General features: G+C 55.4%; 2 long non-coding RNA genes across 44 annotated transcripts in view; one reads left to right on the forward strand and one right to left on the reverse strand.

Annotated features, from left to right (window-relative positions):
- LOC132243405 (uncharacterized) overlaps positions 1–15,245 on the reverse strand; it is a 58,496-nt gene that overhangs the window by 20,804 nt on the left and 22,447 nt on the right. For 11 of the 43 annotated variants that reach the window (XR_009454977.1, XR_009454973.1, XR_009454958.1 and 8 more), the window contains exons 1-8: positions 5,822–8,701; positions 5,578–5,667; positions 5,325–5,396; positions 4,366–4,707; positions 3,180–4,119; positions 2,973–3,075; positions 2,681–2,812; positions 2,495–2,575 (exon numbers count right to left, since the gene is read on the reverse strand). This is a non-coding gene — a long non-coding RNA (uncharacterized LOC132243405). Of the gene's footprint in view, positions 1–2,494; positions 2,576–2,680; positions 2,813–2,898; positions 3,076–3,179; positions 4,120–4,365; positions 4,708–5,324; positions 5,397–5,577; positions 5,668–5,821; positions 8,702–10,682; positions 11,018–11,694; positions 12,715–15,245 lie in introns of those variants that run through there. The other 32 variants (XR_009454954.1, XR_009454951.1, XR_009454948.1 and 29 more) reach the window with 25 other exon arrangements.
- Positions 10,328–14,449, forward strand: LOC132243406 (uncharacterized). The gene is made up of 2 exons (XR_009454978.1): positions 10,328–10,418; positions 11,017–14,449. It is a non-coding gene; the product is annotated as an uncharacterized LOC132243406 (long non-coding RNA).

Here is a 15,245-nt window from a genome sequence, read left to right on the forward strand (position 1 = left end):
GTACACAGGCACCTCCTGAAGCCACACACAAGTGCAAAGCACAAGCAACTGGCCTACTGGAACACAATCCCATGCCGCTCAAAGTAACATCTTACTCGCTACAGGCTCTGCCCCCAAGTCCACCCGGAAGTCACCACGGGTGCGCAGCCGCCCGCTTCCTCCACTTCCTAAATGGTCGCGGCTCTACGTCGCTTCTCCTCTAGCTCAAGCTCTCTTTTGCTCACGGTCCAAACATTGGCATTACCCCAAAACAACAAGCAATTACTACATGGGACAGTATTCATATCTCATAGTACTGAGGGAAGACACCTTCCCCTCCAAACCACTCCCAAAACAAAGTAGGCAGGGTGCAGTCAAGCCACTCCCCAAAGGGGGAACCAATTTAGGTGCCAACATGGCCTTCTTTCCAGGTCTAGGAAGAGCAAAGGAAGAACAAAGGAAGTGCTAGAGTGATTAAAACAAAAAACCAAAACGAAGAAAAGCCACAAACAAACAAGGAAGGAACACCAGTGACAAACCCAGAGAGACAGAACAAAGTGCAGTTCCCAGAACGGAAGGGAGGCCAGTGGCAGCGGCAACAGGCAGGCAGAGGCAGTGACGCACACATGCGCTCCTCTACCCCCGCACATCCAAGGGCAAGATCTGCACCCAGATGCCAGGGATAAACCCTATATAGCCAAGGGCAATTCTGAGACTTCACACAAACACAACAACTCACAACCAGGGTAAAATCTAATCCAGGGTTATACCACCCAGCTCTAGAGCACACTTGGTGCCCACAATCCCCTCCGTCACCATCACTGCCCAGGAAGCATGGAGCTCCAGACACTATCCCACACTAGGTATTACCTCCCCCACCTGAAAATCACCAGGGCAAATCCCACCCCTGCAACTCTAACCCAGCCCACCTTTCACCATCCTGTTCCTCCACCTTCCATCATCACGCCACAACATGCCCTTGTATCCTCCTCCCCCGAGATCAACGCAGCTGAAAAAACAACAACAACCTCATCAGCTCTAAGAGGGGACACAAGGGCACAAACTCAGAGGAAGAAAGCTCCTCTCCAAACCCCCACCACACACATTCAGCCCCACTACCCACCAACTGAGCTCTCAAAGGCTTGCCTGTGGTCACCCGGAGCCACATATTCACAGCAATCAAGGAGTCACCAATCACAGCAACCACCACACATACGGCGCAACCACCACAGGAGACCCCTCGTCTCCTGCAGGCACTACTCGCCACAGCCACAACCGTGCGGCTCATGCTCCACTCAACCTCACAGCTGGAACGGGGAGGGGGCACACCACCTGCAAAAGGTACACGCACAAAACCACCTGGAAACATGAAAGAGCAAGTGCAAAGAAGCGGTCCGACAAGAAGACAAATACGTCGCGGTGGTCCGAGGAAGCTCCAACCCGCCGCGGGTTCCAAACAGGTGATGCCACAGAGGCAGAGGCCTCACACGAGACAAAATGGGAAGGCGTGAAAGGGCTGCCCATTTCCTCCGCTGCCACCTGTGGGTCTCTTCACCTATTCTGCCAAGTGTCCGCTTCACAAGCCTGAAGCCCTGGCAAGATGGCTCCTCCACACGCACAAAAAGAGGCAATGGCCACTATCAACAACTCAGAGGCCTCACAGCGCTGGGGACAGTGCACCCTCCCTGCCAACACTCCCAAGCAAATTTATTTTACCACCGCCCCCCATAGCTGTGAATATCCAGCCAGAGACCGCTCAGGAGTTTCCCTCAGCAAGAAAAGGAAGCAATTTTAATGTGCAAACGCAGGTCTCCTGCCAGTTCTGGGAAGAGGAGAGAAATGCTGCAACAACTCTCAACGCAACAAGACAAACAAAAAAGCACACAGACACAGGACAAGCCATTCCCGGCACTAGTAGGAGAGCCTGTGGGAAGACAAACAGCTAGACAGAGACGCACGCCCAACTCCTGCCCCAACAAAACCTGGGAAAGCCAGACACCGGCACCCAGATGTTGGACCAAACCCAGCCCAGGGAGCCAAAAAAGCTAGCGGCAGGGGCAGGCGGGGATGCTCAAGCCTCACGCAGAGCCAGATGAGGGACCCCTGGCCACAGCGAGCCACCGCAAGAAACGAGGGAAACCTCAGTTTCCGCGAAACCCTGGCTGACCGTAACTGCTTGCACTAATTGAACTCATGACAACGTCCCACACCAGGGCCTTCCCACCACACACAGACACCCCCACCATCCCACAGCACCTTCTAGCATCCTGCTCGTCTTGCTCCCTTACCACTGCTCTGCTCCAGTCCCTAGCCCTCTCCCTTCTCCTCAGTGGCTTCCTTCTCCTGTGTTTACTTCTGCTCCTTGGGCTGAACTCCAGTCCAGGGTCCTGATCTTTGCGGAGGCATTCCCACCCTACACGTCCAGCCAAGGGACCACCTCTCCCCACCACTAAGGGCACACACAGGGTACACAGGCACAAGGGGAAAGGCCTCACCCCTGACCGCCAGCACTTACCACACCTGGCATCACTCTTCTCCTGCAGCCCTCAAGCATCCTTGCTTGCCATCCCCTCCCCATACGGGAGACAGGCACCTGCTGAGGCAGCCAAGGAAAAACCTCAGCACAACTAGCAACAAAGAGCAAAACAAAAACTAACTGCCAGACTCCAAAAACCCTAGACCGCCCCACGCCGTTTCATACCAATTGCCAGACCTGCCCATCCGGCACCGGCACGCCGTGTGGCATCGAGTTCCTCCTGCTTCACCCTCCGTGGGCGCTGCTCAGCTTCACTCCTTCAACCGGCAGTCATTTCCCTCTGCACAGGTCAGGACCCTGCAAGGGACAGAACACGCAGTCACCCCAAAGGGGACAAGTGAACAGAAGAAGAAACCCACAGGTACAATTCACACCACACACACCCAGGCCCCAGCTCACAGCTCTCCAAGACGTGCCTGCCCAGGGTGCACCCATCCATCTGTGAGAAGGGCCTCACCCCAAGAGACAGCACTCATGGGACCTGGCATCGCGCTCCTCTTCCTCTGGCGCACTCTCCTCCCTCCTTGCCATCCTCTCCACACAGGGGAGGCAGGGACCTCCTGAGGGCACACAAGAAACGTCACTGCAAAACAAAACGGCCAAGCACAAGCAACCGCCCCGTGGGAAGACCACGCCACACCGCTCCAAGTAACATCTTACTCACTGCAGGCTCTGCTCGTGCACACAGGTCCACCGAACAGGCAAAGGCCTCCCTCCAGGTGACCCAGAAGCGAGCATGGCTGCACGACCACCTGCTTCCTCCACCCGCTTCTACCTAGCGCTGGCTCTAGGTCTCTTCGCCTCAGCTCTTCTCCACTCACGCTCGACATATTAACATCACACCCAAAACAACAAGCAATTACTACACGCAACAGTATTCACGTCTCATAGTACTGACAGCAGAGACAACGCCCCCCACCCCCAGCAGCCTAGGACACCCAAAGCATAACACCCCCACTCGCACGCGAGACACACAGGGTGCAGTCAAAGCCCACCCAAATGAGGGGATCAATTCAGTTGCAAACACACCTATCCTTCCAGCTCTGGGAAGAGCAAAGAAAGAAAGAAGAAGTGCTGCTGTGATTTTAGATATCAAAGTAGAAAGAAACACCAGTGACACACCCAGAGACATAGGACAGAGTGCAATTCCCAGAACTGAAGGGAGACCAGTGGCAGCAGCAACAGCCAGGCAGAGGCGGACACTCACGCACCCGCTCCTCTGTCCCAGCACATCCAATGCTGTCACCTGCACCCAGAAGCCAGGGGCAAACACTGAAACCCCTAATATACTCAAGGACAATTTCCAGCCTTTACAAGGAGTCAGGTCTCACCACCAAACTAAACCCAATACAGGCTTACACCCCCTGCTCTGCAGCATCCCTAAGGGCCACAAGTCCCTGCTTCAGCATCACTTCCCAGACAGCACGGAGCTCCAGACCCCATCACGCACAAGGCGTTTCCTTCCCCACCCAAACACGACCAGGGAAAACGCAACCCAGCCTCCCACTTTAACCCAGCCCACCTTTCGGGATCCAGTTCCTCCATCTTCTACCACCACCGCAGAAGCCTCGCTTCTATTCCTCTCCCCCACAACATTGAGGCCACTGGAAAAAAAACAAAAACCTCATCAGCCCACCGAGGGAATGCAAGGGCACCGACTCAGAGATAAGGGACGTTCCCCTCTCCAAACCCCCAGCATACATCCAGCCCCCCTATCCACTAACTCCGCTCACAAAGGCATGCCTGTGGCCAGCCTGAGGTGCATATTTACAAGCAATCAAGGACTCAGCTAACCGACACAGGGGACAGCCACCGCAGGAGAGCCCTCACCTCCAACAGGCACTACTCACCCCAGCCACAATCATGCTGCTGCTTATCCAGGCATCCTCACAGCAAGAAGTGGGAGCGGAGACGCACCGCCTGCAAAGCTACACACACAAAACCTCCTAGAAACATGAAATAAGTGTGGAAGAAGTGGTCAGGCAGGAAGACAAACGCATCACACTGTTGCAAGACAGTTCAGACCCACCGCAGACTCCAGCCAGGTGATGCCACAGGGGAAGAGGCCTCACACCACGCAAATCAGGAAGTCACAACAGGGCTGCCCGTTTCCTCCTGCACCATTTCTGGGACTCTTCACTTCATCTTCACAGAGTCTGCTCCACAGCCCTCAAGCCTTCAGAAGATGGCTCCTCCACACACATACAGAGACAAAGAAAAGGAAATTGCCACTATCAGCAACTCAGGGCTGGGGACAGTGGCCCCACCCTGCCAAGACCCCATGGGCACCCTTTCTTTTCCTTTTTTTTTTTAAACCCGCCCCCCCCATAGCTGCAAGGGTGCAGGCAGAGTCCTCCTAGGGCTTTCCTACAGCAAGCACAGGAAGCAATTTAGACATGCAATCACAGGTCTCCTGCTAGTTCTGGGAAAAGCAGAGAAACGCTGCAGCGACTTGGAAGACAATACAAATAGAAAGGCACATGGACACAAAACAAGCCATTCCCGGCACCAGTGGGAGAGCCTGTGGCAAGACAAACAGCTAGGCAGAGACGTGCACCATCTTCTACAGCAGCAAACCCTGGGCAAGGCCAGACACCAGCACCCAAATGTCAGACCAAACCCAGCTCCTGGAGCCAAAACAGCTAGTAGCAGGAACAGGCACAGGTGCTCAAGCCTCATGTAGAGCCAGATGAGGGACCCCTGGCCAGAGCATGCCACCACAAGACAGGAGGGGGACTTCAATCCCCACAACACCCTGCCTGAGCCTTCCCACCAGACCCAGATACCCGCCATCCCAAACACAAAACACCTTCTAGCATCCTGATCCTCTGGCTCCGGTCCCCATGCCCCCTCACCCTTTCCTTCCACGCACACCAGGACCCTGGAATACAGAGAACAGGTATTCACCCCAAGTGGAAGAACAAAACACAGTCAAAGGGAACCACTGGGGGAACTCCCACCCCACACATCCAGCCAAGGGAGCACCTCAACACACTGCTATGGGCACGCACAGGGTAGGCAGACAGCAGGGGAAAGCCTCAGCCCCGAGAGCCAGCACTCACCACACCTGGCATCACGCTGCGCCTTCAGTCCTTGTGCGCCATCAGTCCTCATGCTTGCTATCCCTTTCCCAGATACGATGCAGGCACCTGCTGAGGACGCAAAAGAAAAGCCTCAGCATGAAAAACATCAAAGGGCAAAGCACGAATGTCTGAGTCTAGCAGTTAGCCCCACACTGCTCCAAGCAACCCCTTACCAACTGCAGTATCTCTCCATCCAGAGCTGCAACCCACAAGAAGCAAATACCTCGCTCCAGGTGATCACGTGAGCATGGCTTCAGGCCGTCTCCAACTCCTTCCACGCCATACCAGCTCCAGGGCTCTTCACCTCTTCCTCAGCTCTTCTCCACTCAGGACCAGACTTTGGTCATCTTGCCAAACATGTCCACACCACCAAAAATGAACAATAGCAATTAACACTTGCAGCGCTATGCGCAGGTCTCACAGCACCAACGGGACAGCACCCCCTCCCTCCCAACCAGGGGTACAACAGCAGCTTGGACTAGCCCCACTAACAAACCGCAGGGGGCTGCAGCTACACCCCTCCCAAGTGAGAGGATCAATTTACATGCAAACACAACCCTCCTTTCAGTCCTGGGAAGAACAAAGTAACAAGTGCTGCAGTGATTTTTCAAAACAGAAGTACAAAGACAGAGACCAGTGACACACCCAGAGAGATGAGACATAAATGCAATTCCCAGCACTGAAAGGAGGCATGTGGCAACAGGTACAGCCAGGCAGAGACCCAATCCTCTGTCCCACCGCAACCTGGAGACTCCCCATCTTTGCACAGACTCAGAGCAACTCTGGGCCAAGCCAGCCCAGCCCGTACACCACTCATCTCAGAGGCACTCCTGGGTGCCATGGCCCTCCGCTTGAGTAGCCCTGCCCTGGGAGCGTGCAGCTCAGGACACCAACCCAGAGCAGGGACTTCCCAGCCCACCCAGACACCCCCACTCAAAACACCACCCCCGCTTGAGGTAAGTCCACCTTCCATCACACTACTCCTCCTGCTCTATCCTCCATCACCATGGCACGCCTCCACTTCTTTGCATCCATCTCCAACCCAAAGTCTCTCCACAACAGCCAGGATCCTGAAAGACAAAACAAGCCACAGAGCCCACAGGGTCAATCAAGAGCAGACTGAAAGGCAGGGGAAATCCCTCCCAAGCAGCATACACACGCATCCAGGCCCCACCACCCAGTGTCTCCAAGCTCCCAGAAGCCATCCCTGTGCCTTGCAACAAACTGACAAATCAAAGACAACCCCACACCGATCCAAGGAAGCTTGCACCTCCCCCAGGCTGTGACCATGTCCCACTCCAAGGCAGCTAAGGGCACAGGCCTCACCACAGGGAATCCAGAAGCGCAAACCCAGCCTCTTGCTCCCTCCTCTACCCTCCACGACTCATCAGCTCTAGGTCTCTTCATTACACTTGCTTCTCAGACCCTAGAAACTTTGGCAGAAAGGCCAACCAACCCCACCACAACCAAAAAAACCTTACAAGCAACTCCACTTACAGTCCTCACAGCACCAAGGGCAGAACAACTCCCACCCAAAGAGTTACAGAAGCAGCTCTATTCCACCCCGCACCCTCTCCATAGGAACCAGTCATCCCCTCTATAAGCTTTCCCCTTTCAGAGGCTTATTCTCTCTCTCCAGAGCGCTCCGATGGGTTATCTCGGCAGCTAATCCCAATGCTTAACGAAACAACCAGAGGGCTCTGGAGCCTGCACTCAGGATGGGGGAGGGGGAAGAAGAGAGATCAGGCCCCTCACTGCCCCCCCACCCCTCAGCAGAGCCTGCCAATACGAGCTGCTGGGCATTGCACAGCCCCCGAGTTGCAGGGGGCGGGTGCTTCCCTCCGCAGCAGCTGTTTCCCTCAAGGCTGCCCAGGCAGGGTGCTAGCTGCACGGCTGCAGCCCCAGCTCACAGGCTGCACCTGCTGGATCCAATGGTGCACCGGTTTCTGGAAGCCTGGCTGTGCTCAGAGAAGCTCAGGCTGGATGGGTTTCCAGCGCCCCGGGGAGCACAAGAGTGACTCTTGAAATCAGATTACTGCTTTTTTTTTTTTTAATAAAATTAGTCGTCGTTGCAGATGTTCTCTTTTTAGAATATAACTCGGTATTTTTCTGCTTCTGAGATGACAAAACCCTTTCCTGAAAGGAGTGTTTCCAGGGAGCAAAGAGAGGGACTTCCAGTGGCAAAGGTCAGGGTTACGGGATAGGACTCGCAGCCACAGGAGAGCAACCAAGGGGCAGGGCACCGAGCCAGGGGCAGGACTGCAACACGTGCCACCACTTGGTGAGTGGCCCTGCACCTGAAATAAGTGCTGACGCTGTGTTAAAGTACGCACTCAAAGGGTACCTAAAAATCCTGGACTTCAATAAATACTTTTGGAATAAAAATGTAATTCCTAGCGTTTTGGGGGCTGCAGCTAGTAAACTAGCATTAAACACAGCAGTTAACCCAGCACAGCACAAAGGAGTTTAGGAGCGGCTGACACACAAGGGCAGACGCTCTCGGGGGCCACAGGCAGAAGCAGCCCCGGGCACCGCAGGCCCCTGCTGCAAAACGGCGGCCTGCGAGCGCAGAGCTCAGGACGCCGCCCCACAGCGGGACTGCTCACCCCCACCCCGCGCGAGACGCATTTCTGCCAGGCCCCGACACCAGCCGGCCGCAGCTGGCTCCCGGCACCCGCAGTGTCAAGCCTCCCGCGCCCGACCCCCGGGGCCCCAGGCAGGACAGGCCAGGTGCGCCTGGGGCACCTCGGGCCACGGCCCAGGACACGCAGGGGCCGGGGCCCAGGGGAAGGCCCAGCCGGCACAGGGGACACTCCTCGCACCCAGACCCCGCGGCCCCCTTCTCCTCGGAGACCAGGCACCGCGGCGGAAAGACCCGCCCCGACTCGAGGCAATTAACGCGGGCAATTAACAGCACTCCCAGGCCAGGACTCGGACCGAGGGCAGGTCTCAGCCAACGGCTCCCAAAACACCCCCGGCCCCAGCAAAGCAGGGCCCCAAGCCCCCGAGGGAGAGCACCCCGCCAAGCAGCGCGCCCGCCGGCTGGGAGCAGAGCAGAGAAAGCGGCGGTTTAACAACACGAAAACGGGGACGAACAAAGCGCGGGGACACGGGGCAGCGCCGCCCCGGCGCGGGGGACCGGGCACGCCCAGCCCGCACAGGCGGCCCCGCGCCAGGAGCCCGGCGCTCCCCGCAGCGCGGCTCCTTCCCCGGCCCCGGCGCAGCGCAGCCCACACTACTCCCGCCTCCAGAGCCCCTTCCGGTCACGTGCCGCGCCGGCCCGCGCTCGGCTTTTCACGGGACGAGAGCCCCGGGCGCGCAGGGAGGCGGCCCCGCATGGGCCGCCGGGCCCCGCCGCACAAACCGGGCCCAGTGGCCGCGACCGCCCAGCGCTGCCCCGGCGGCATCAGCCGCACCTCGGCTTCCCGCTGCCGCGCCGGGACCCGAGGGCGGCCCGGTGGATCCCGCCCAGGCCCCCAGGGAGAGCCCCCCCGGCCCGGCCCGGCCGCAGGGCAGTGCGCGCTGGGTCTGGCTCAGCTCCCGGGGCGGGCGGAGAGACCGGGACTACAGACTCTGCCAGCGCCGTCCTCAGCGCCAGGCAGGGGCCGCTGCGGCTCTCGGCGCACCCCAGCCGCAGGCAGGTACGCGGTCCCGCAGCTGACGGCTGCGCAGGCCCCAGGCAGGTCCTACCTGTGAGGAAGCGCTAGCGGGCATCAGGCATCACCGCAGCAGGTGCCACCTTGTCACGCAGAGCTGCGCACAGTCTTGTTCCGTGGCCGTGTGCGACAAGCACTCGTTTCCAGCACCCGTCCTGACCCCAGCTTGGCGCTAATGCCATAGCCCCCAAAACCTCTGCGGGTGAGGCACCTAACCCACTCAACCAAGAAGGAGCACCTGGCCCAGGCCCCACTACCCGGCACACAGCTTTAAACCCAACCCCCAGGTGTTGCCACCTGGCTCCTACCACAAACCTTTGCTTCGGGTGTCTGCAAGACGGGGCGAGCTGGAAGGCAAAGGCAAGAGAAACTGCACCAATTCCAGACCTGCTGCCAGTCAGACCCACCACCTCCCACCCCGCGGGGGAGAACGTGTGTGGTGCTGCACTACTGCTTGGGGGACCTTTGAGGTATGATAGGCAAGCTCAGGCTGCAGCTTGGTCTCCTGCCTCTTAGCTGCCTGGGTGGCCACTGTAGTGGGACCTGCCTTTTGCATTTCAAGGGTAATCATCAAGGGAGCCGTAGCTGCGTCATTTCTGTGCCCGTGTCAGCCTGCGAGGTTCTGAGCGCAGACTGGCCGCAGTCTCCTCGGCCGAGGCCCGGCGGCAGCGAGCTGTTTGTAAGAACACGAAATGGGGGAACTCAGAAACCAAAACGGTACTGTGACACTAAGGAACCAAGCAGCAGTATGGGGAGCCCTTGCTGAGCCTCAACTTTGCCAAAGTGCTTTCAGCAGTGCCATGCCGGAGGAGCCTGTCCTCGACCCAACTGCCTGCAGGACAACCCACCCGCTCCGCCCACAGAAAAAGCGTGGAGAACAGGCCGAGGTGTCCACCGGACCCTTCACAGCAGGCACGACCTTCCCCATTTGCCCAGTCAACAAGAACTGTGCTCAGCTCAATCCTCGTCCTCAGGTCCAGTGCTGAAGCAGCCTCCGCTTGCTGTACAGGGCCCACGTCCATCTTTATACCCTAGCTCTGCTCACTGTGCCTCCAAGACAGGGGAGGACAGGAAGAGGCTCCCCACTTTCCTCCCTGTTGTCTACACCACCAGCCAAAGGGAGCAGAGAGGTTCCTCTGCAAGAGTTTAAAGGGTCACAGCAAGGTAGAGAGAAACGCTGCAAGGCTGCCTGGGGGCAGGGTAAAGGAACAGGAAGGAGGGAGAGAGGGACTCTCTGAGTCAGCGACCAGGATGGTGGGGGTTCTAGAGTGAAAAAGGGCAAGAACCACTGCTTTAAAAGTTGGCCAGGTAGCAGTGAGAGGGGCTTAAGAAAGGCTGTACCTGTGCTCGTGGAGGGAGGGAGGGAGGGAGGGAGAGGGCAGCAGGAGCCAAGGTAAGCAACATATAGGACTCGGGCACAGCATTCACCTGGCAAAGCTGTGCAACTCCTGCCACTCCTGGTTTAGGAAAGAGCCCCACGTTCCCCAGCCTGGTTGCGTGGCCTTGTGCTATCGCTGCCCACAAACTTTCTCCTGCCGTCCGCTTCTGAAAATGATGGGGAGCATGCATGAACCCAAGTGTGCTTAGTGCTCCCCTCTCATCTTAGAGCGATCTAGGGAAAAAGCTAAGAAATTATTCCAGCGCCTCCCTACTTGGGCACTCCTAGCAACGGCAAGGCCAGACTACCCTACAGATGAGCATCTCACTCTGTGTCGATGCTCTGCTCTGCTCACTTGGAGTTAAGTGCAATCTTTCCTTGCAGGGAAGGGCCGTTCTTTTGCCATTGTGCACCGTTGCTGACGTGACAGGTTGCTCCCCAGCAATCTCCACAGGCTGTGAAAGGACTCAAAAGAAAAAGGCAGGGGCCGAGACCCTGGGGAGGCTGCTTCTGCTGCAGCACAAAGAACAAACAACGCAGTGGCAACAGGCCGCTGGGGATGTCCCTGCTGCTGTCACGATTGGAGTGTGCTGCTCCTTGGTTGAACTGCTACAGGTTAGAACCAGTTTTCTTCACAGGCTGGATCCAGACCACAGGCCATAGGTTTTTTGACCCCTGTTTTACCAGACCAACTGTAAGATGGGCATAGACACAGGCAACCTTTGGGGTATGACAGTACCTTTCCTCAGGATGCTGGGAAGGAACCAGGACTGAAAAAGGGGACTAGGATGCCTAAAACCTTGCTTCTGTCCGTCCAAACCATGCTGTTAGTGCCACACAAGACATCACAAAAAATCTTGCCTCCCCCATGGTTCCTGGACCTTCACAACAACAACATCACCTGCGTACTTAAATCATTTGGTTTCTTTCTTCTGTCACCTGTTTGGAAACTTCCTTTCCTTACTGGGACCTGCCAGATTCTTTGTTGGCAAAGTACATGGGAAAACAAATAATAGTAAGTATCAGAACAGGCATAATGTTAGTAGTACTAACATTACTTACTGAAATTTGCTGAATGAAAGATGCAGGTCTCATCCATGCCTCTTCCTTCCATTCCCTCCCCCCTCCCTCAAACTATCCTGCATGGACATACAAGAAATAAGCTCCTGGGGGGGGGGGGGGGGTTGTCTCAAAAACAGGGTGCAGTCCCACAATTGAAGCCTGTACTACAAGGCTGTTTGCTTTCTTACCACAGTCCAAAAAACCAAGGTGTCACAGCCCACATTTCCCAAGCAGTGCAGGCTGCTTACAAGGGCCTGCCAACTGCTCCAGGCAGGGTCACTGCCAGCAGCGGCTAGCCCAGCCCTGGGGGAGGCAGGGGGAGACCTGGGCAGTCTGGGGTTGCTGAACCCTCACCCAACTTTGACCTCTGACCCCCTGAACCTTCCTTCCCCCAGGCACTTGGCCAAGAAGCCAAGAATGCCCCTGCCCCCAACCCTGGCCCTTTAACAATGACAGTCAACAGACAAGCAGTGAAGGAAGGACATGTAGCCTCCTCACCCCCAATCACTGACCAATGCAGTAAGACTCTACCATGGGCCCTGCTTTTCTTTTTCGTGTCCTTGTGATAAGCTACATGCGATTCTTGACAGATTTTGTTGGAATCTGACAGGCCACACTCTGAGCGCTTCCATTGCAGCCTTCAACTCGCACTCTGGGCTGTCACCCAGGTATCTTGGCCCCTCTGCCATGCCACTTCCCCTGCTCAGATGGCTCAGGTTTGGACAGGGGATGTGATGTCTCACAGGTATCACCCTGTAAAGCTCAGTGGGGGGAGCAGAACAATTTTGCTTCCCTTCATGAGCGACATTCCTCCAAAGCATTCCTCTGACAGCTGCAGCTCACACATGGCACACCCCAGCAACACACAGCTGCAAGTCTTCATTGTAAACCCATGACCACACAGGACTTCTGTGGGCGCCTCTGTGCATCTCCTTAAACCAGTCCTCCAGCACATATAGGAGACAGGGTGGGTACCCAGGGGAAGCACCAGGGAACAGAAGCACTGGGACACAACAGCTCCTGAAATGAGGAACAAGTAAAGAGGCAGGGAGGTTAAGAAGGTGGTGATGGGAAAGGGGAAGGAAGGCTGCAGACAGATTCCCCCCTGTGTAGGCTGAGGATATGGTCAGGGCCTGACAGACCACACTGACTATTGCAGACGACGGACCTACCAGAAGCCTAACTTACAAATGACACGTACTTAAGCTGGCATACAATGAATAAGCCATGAGCCTACACTTACATCCCAAGGAATGGCCAAAGAGAGTGGAATAAGAATCTGTTTCTCAAGACTTTAATACCAGACAAGACCAAGAGCGAGTAGCTGCTTTCTGGAACGGTGGGAAACAGCGGCTATGAGCAGCAACTGGCGTTTGGTTTTGTGACCCTGTTACAAGTTAAAATAGGTCTAAATGGCAGAGTTTAACAAACACAAGGCAAGGAGCATTCCCAGGCAGGCAAGGAAAGAGAGGAGCAGTGTTCCTCCCTTCCAGAGTTGGAATTTTCCCAGGGACACAGGCCCCAGCCATCGACATGTCCCAAGTGCACAGAAAAATGGGTTCAGTCTCATTCCCAAAGTTTCAGCAAAACAAGTCTGCGTGACACCCATCGGACTATCGGTTTGAAAAGCCCACGTAAAAATTAGGTTTAAACAAAGGGAAACTACAAAGACCTTTGCAAAGTGGAGACAACCTGCTGTTAGCCTCTTCCTCCCTCCTGCATCTCCCCAGCTGGTAGACTTGACAATCTGTATTGTGGTGTGACAAGTCACTAGGTGGGCATAGCACAAAGGGTTTATTCTTATGCCTCGAGGTGTGATCTATAAAAGTGCATATTATAGCCCTGTCTCCAGCCGCTTTATCCAGTTTGGAGGGTTGTAATCCTTTACCGGCTCAGAGGGACTGGAGCGTCACTGGGAAATGTCATTGTGTCTTCACTTTACATACAAAAAGGGTAATTGGCAGGGACCCAGGGTTTCCATTTGCCAAGGAAAAATGCAGTAAAACCCAGTTTGTCACCTTAAGGACCCCCCCCAAATGACTCTGAAAACCATGCTAAGCTTGGCCCTACTCACAAAAGTTAAAATACAGAATAATAATGCTAACTGCATAATGCAAGACGATGCGATTTCATGGCTAGGCCATCTAAGAAGGAATTATGAAGCATTTCTTCCACCTTATCTGGCTATATTCAGGATGATTTCACGCAGACTCTTAGTTGTCTGGTGTGTAACCGTATGAAATGTCTATCCTTGATTAATTAGTATGATAAATATTTCTTTTGCAACTAACTCATGTTTATGTGCCGAAAGACGTTCTCCATATGTAATAGATGTCTCCTCCTGATTTAGTACGTTTTTCCTAGCGGTTAATCAGTTTTTCAGTATGTTCCAAACTGAATAACCTCTTGTTACTGAAGAAGGTAACTCGTTCAAATTAGAAATTTCTGATCACCAGTAATCAGCAGGTTTTTCCTGTCAATTACTGTTTGGGACTCTGTCTTGATTTACACATGCTAAACTAAGGGTATAAAAAAAAGCAGTAAAGCAGCACACGCGCGTTTCAGGAGTGAAAAACCTCTCTGACACGGCTTGCTGATGCGCCCAACTTACTCAAGAAGTTGAAGAGAAACAGACCGCCTGTTTGGCAAGAAATCATCACCTTATAGCTAATTACTGGACTTTGATTTGGTTTGGAATCACTTGACTTGATCTTAAATACTTGTAGTAAATAAAGCCTTTCTGTCACTCATCGAACGAGGTGTCGTGTCAATCCCTGGGCTAGTCCGGAATCCTAGGTTTTTATTTGCCGACACCCAGCCCCCCCAGATTTTCTCTTTTAGATGAGAGAAATCCAGATTTTCTCCTTTAAAGGGGAACAGTATGACCACCGGTGGGTTTCTCCTTGCAGGCTGCCAGAGTTTCATCCTGCAAGGCTCTCGGGGGAATAGAAGGAGGGGTCACAAAGGGTTGCTATGCGCGTGTGAGCATGTACACACCTGCCCACAGCCTGGAGATTGGGTCCCCACAGGGAAGTCAGGTGCAGCGGGAGGTAGTGAATTGAGGCCCCCATAAATAGGGAGTGAGGGACTTGGGCAGGGCTGGGGCTGCTGCCCAGCTGTGCCCGTGCATGGGGCCTGGGGCTGCAAGACACAGCTACAGGGCTTAGGTGAGGAGTGGGCAGAGGGCTTGACTGCCTGCCACTGCACACACTCCTGGGGGGATGGGGTGCACATGCCTCCGATTTGTGCACACTGGGGGCAGGCTGCCCATTGCAGGCTTGGTCTTCCAACCCTGCAAAGCCTCTGTGGCCCAGCGGGTGAGAGCTGGCACAGGAGGGCAATATAGGGCACAGAAGCTCAGTGCCACCACCGTGACCCCTACACTACCACAGCAAGTTGCCCCCTGCCCGCCAGACAGCACCGGGGGTGGCAGCACAGAGTTCTTCCCCTTGCTGCTGCTGGGTAGGCACAGGGTGCCTCATCATGATAGCGTGGGACTTGCAGGGGCAGCACCAATCTTCCCTGCCCATCCCTGCTCTCTACTTCCACGC

Source organism: Alligator mississippiensis, chromosome 9 (genome assembly GCF_030867095.1).
Source record: "Alligator mississippiensis isolate rAllMis1 chromosome 9, rAllMis1, whole genome shotgun sequence".
Classification (NCBI taxonomy): domain Eukaryota; kingdom Metazoa; phylum Chordata; order Crocodylia; family Alligatoridae; genus Alligator; species Alligator mississippiensis.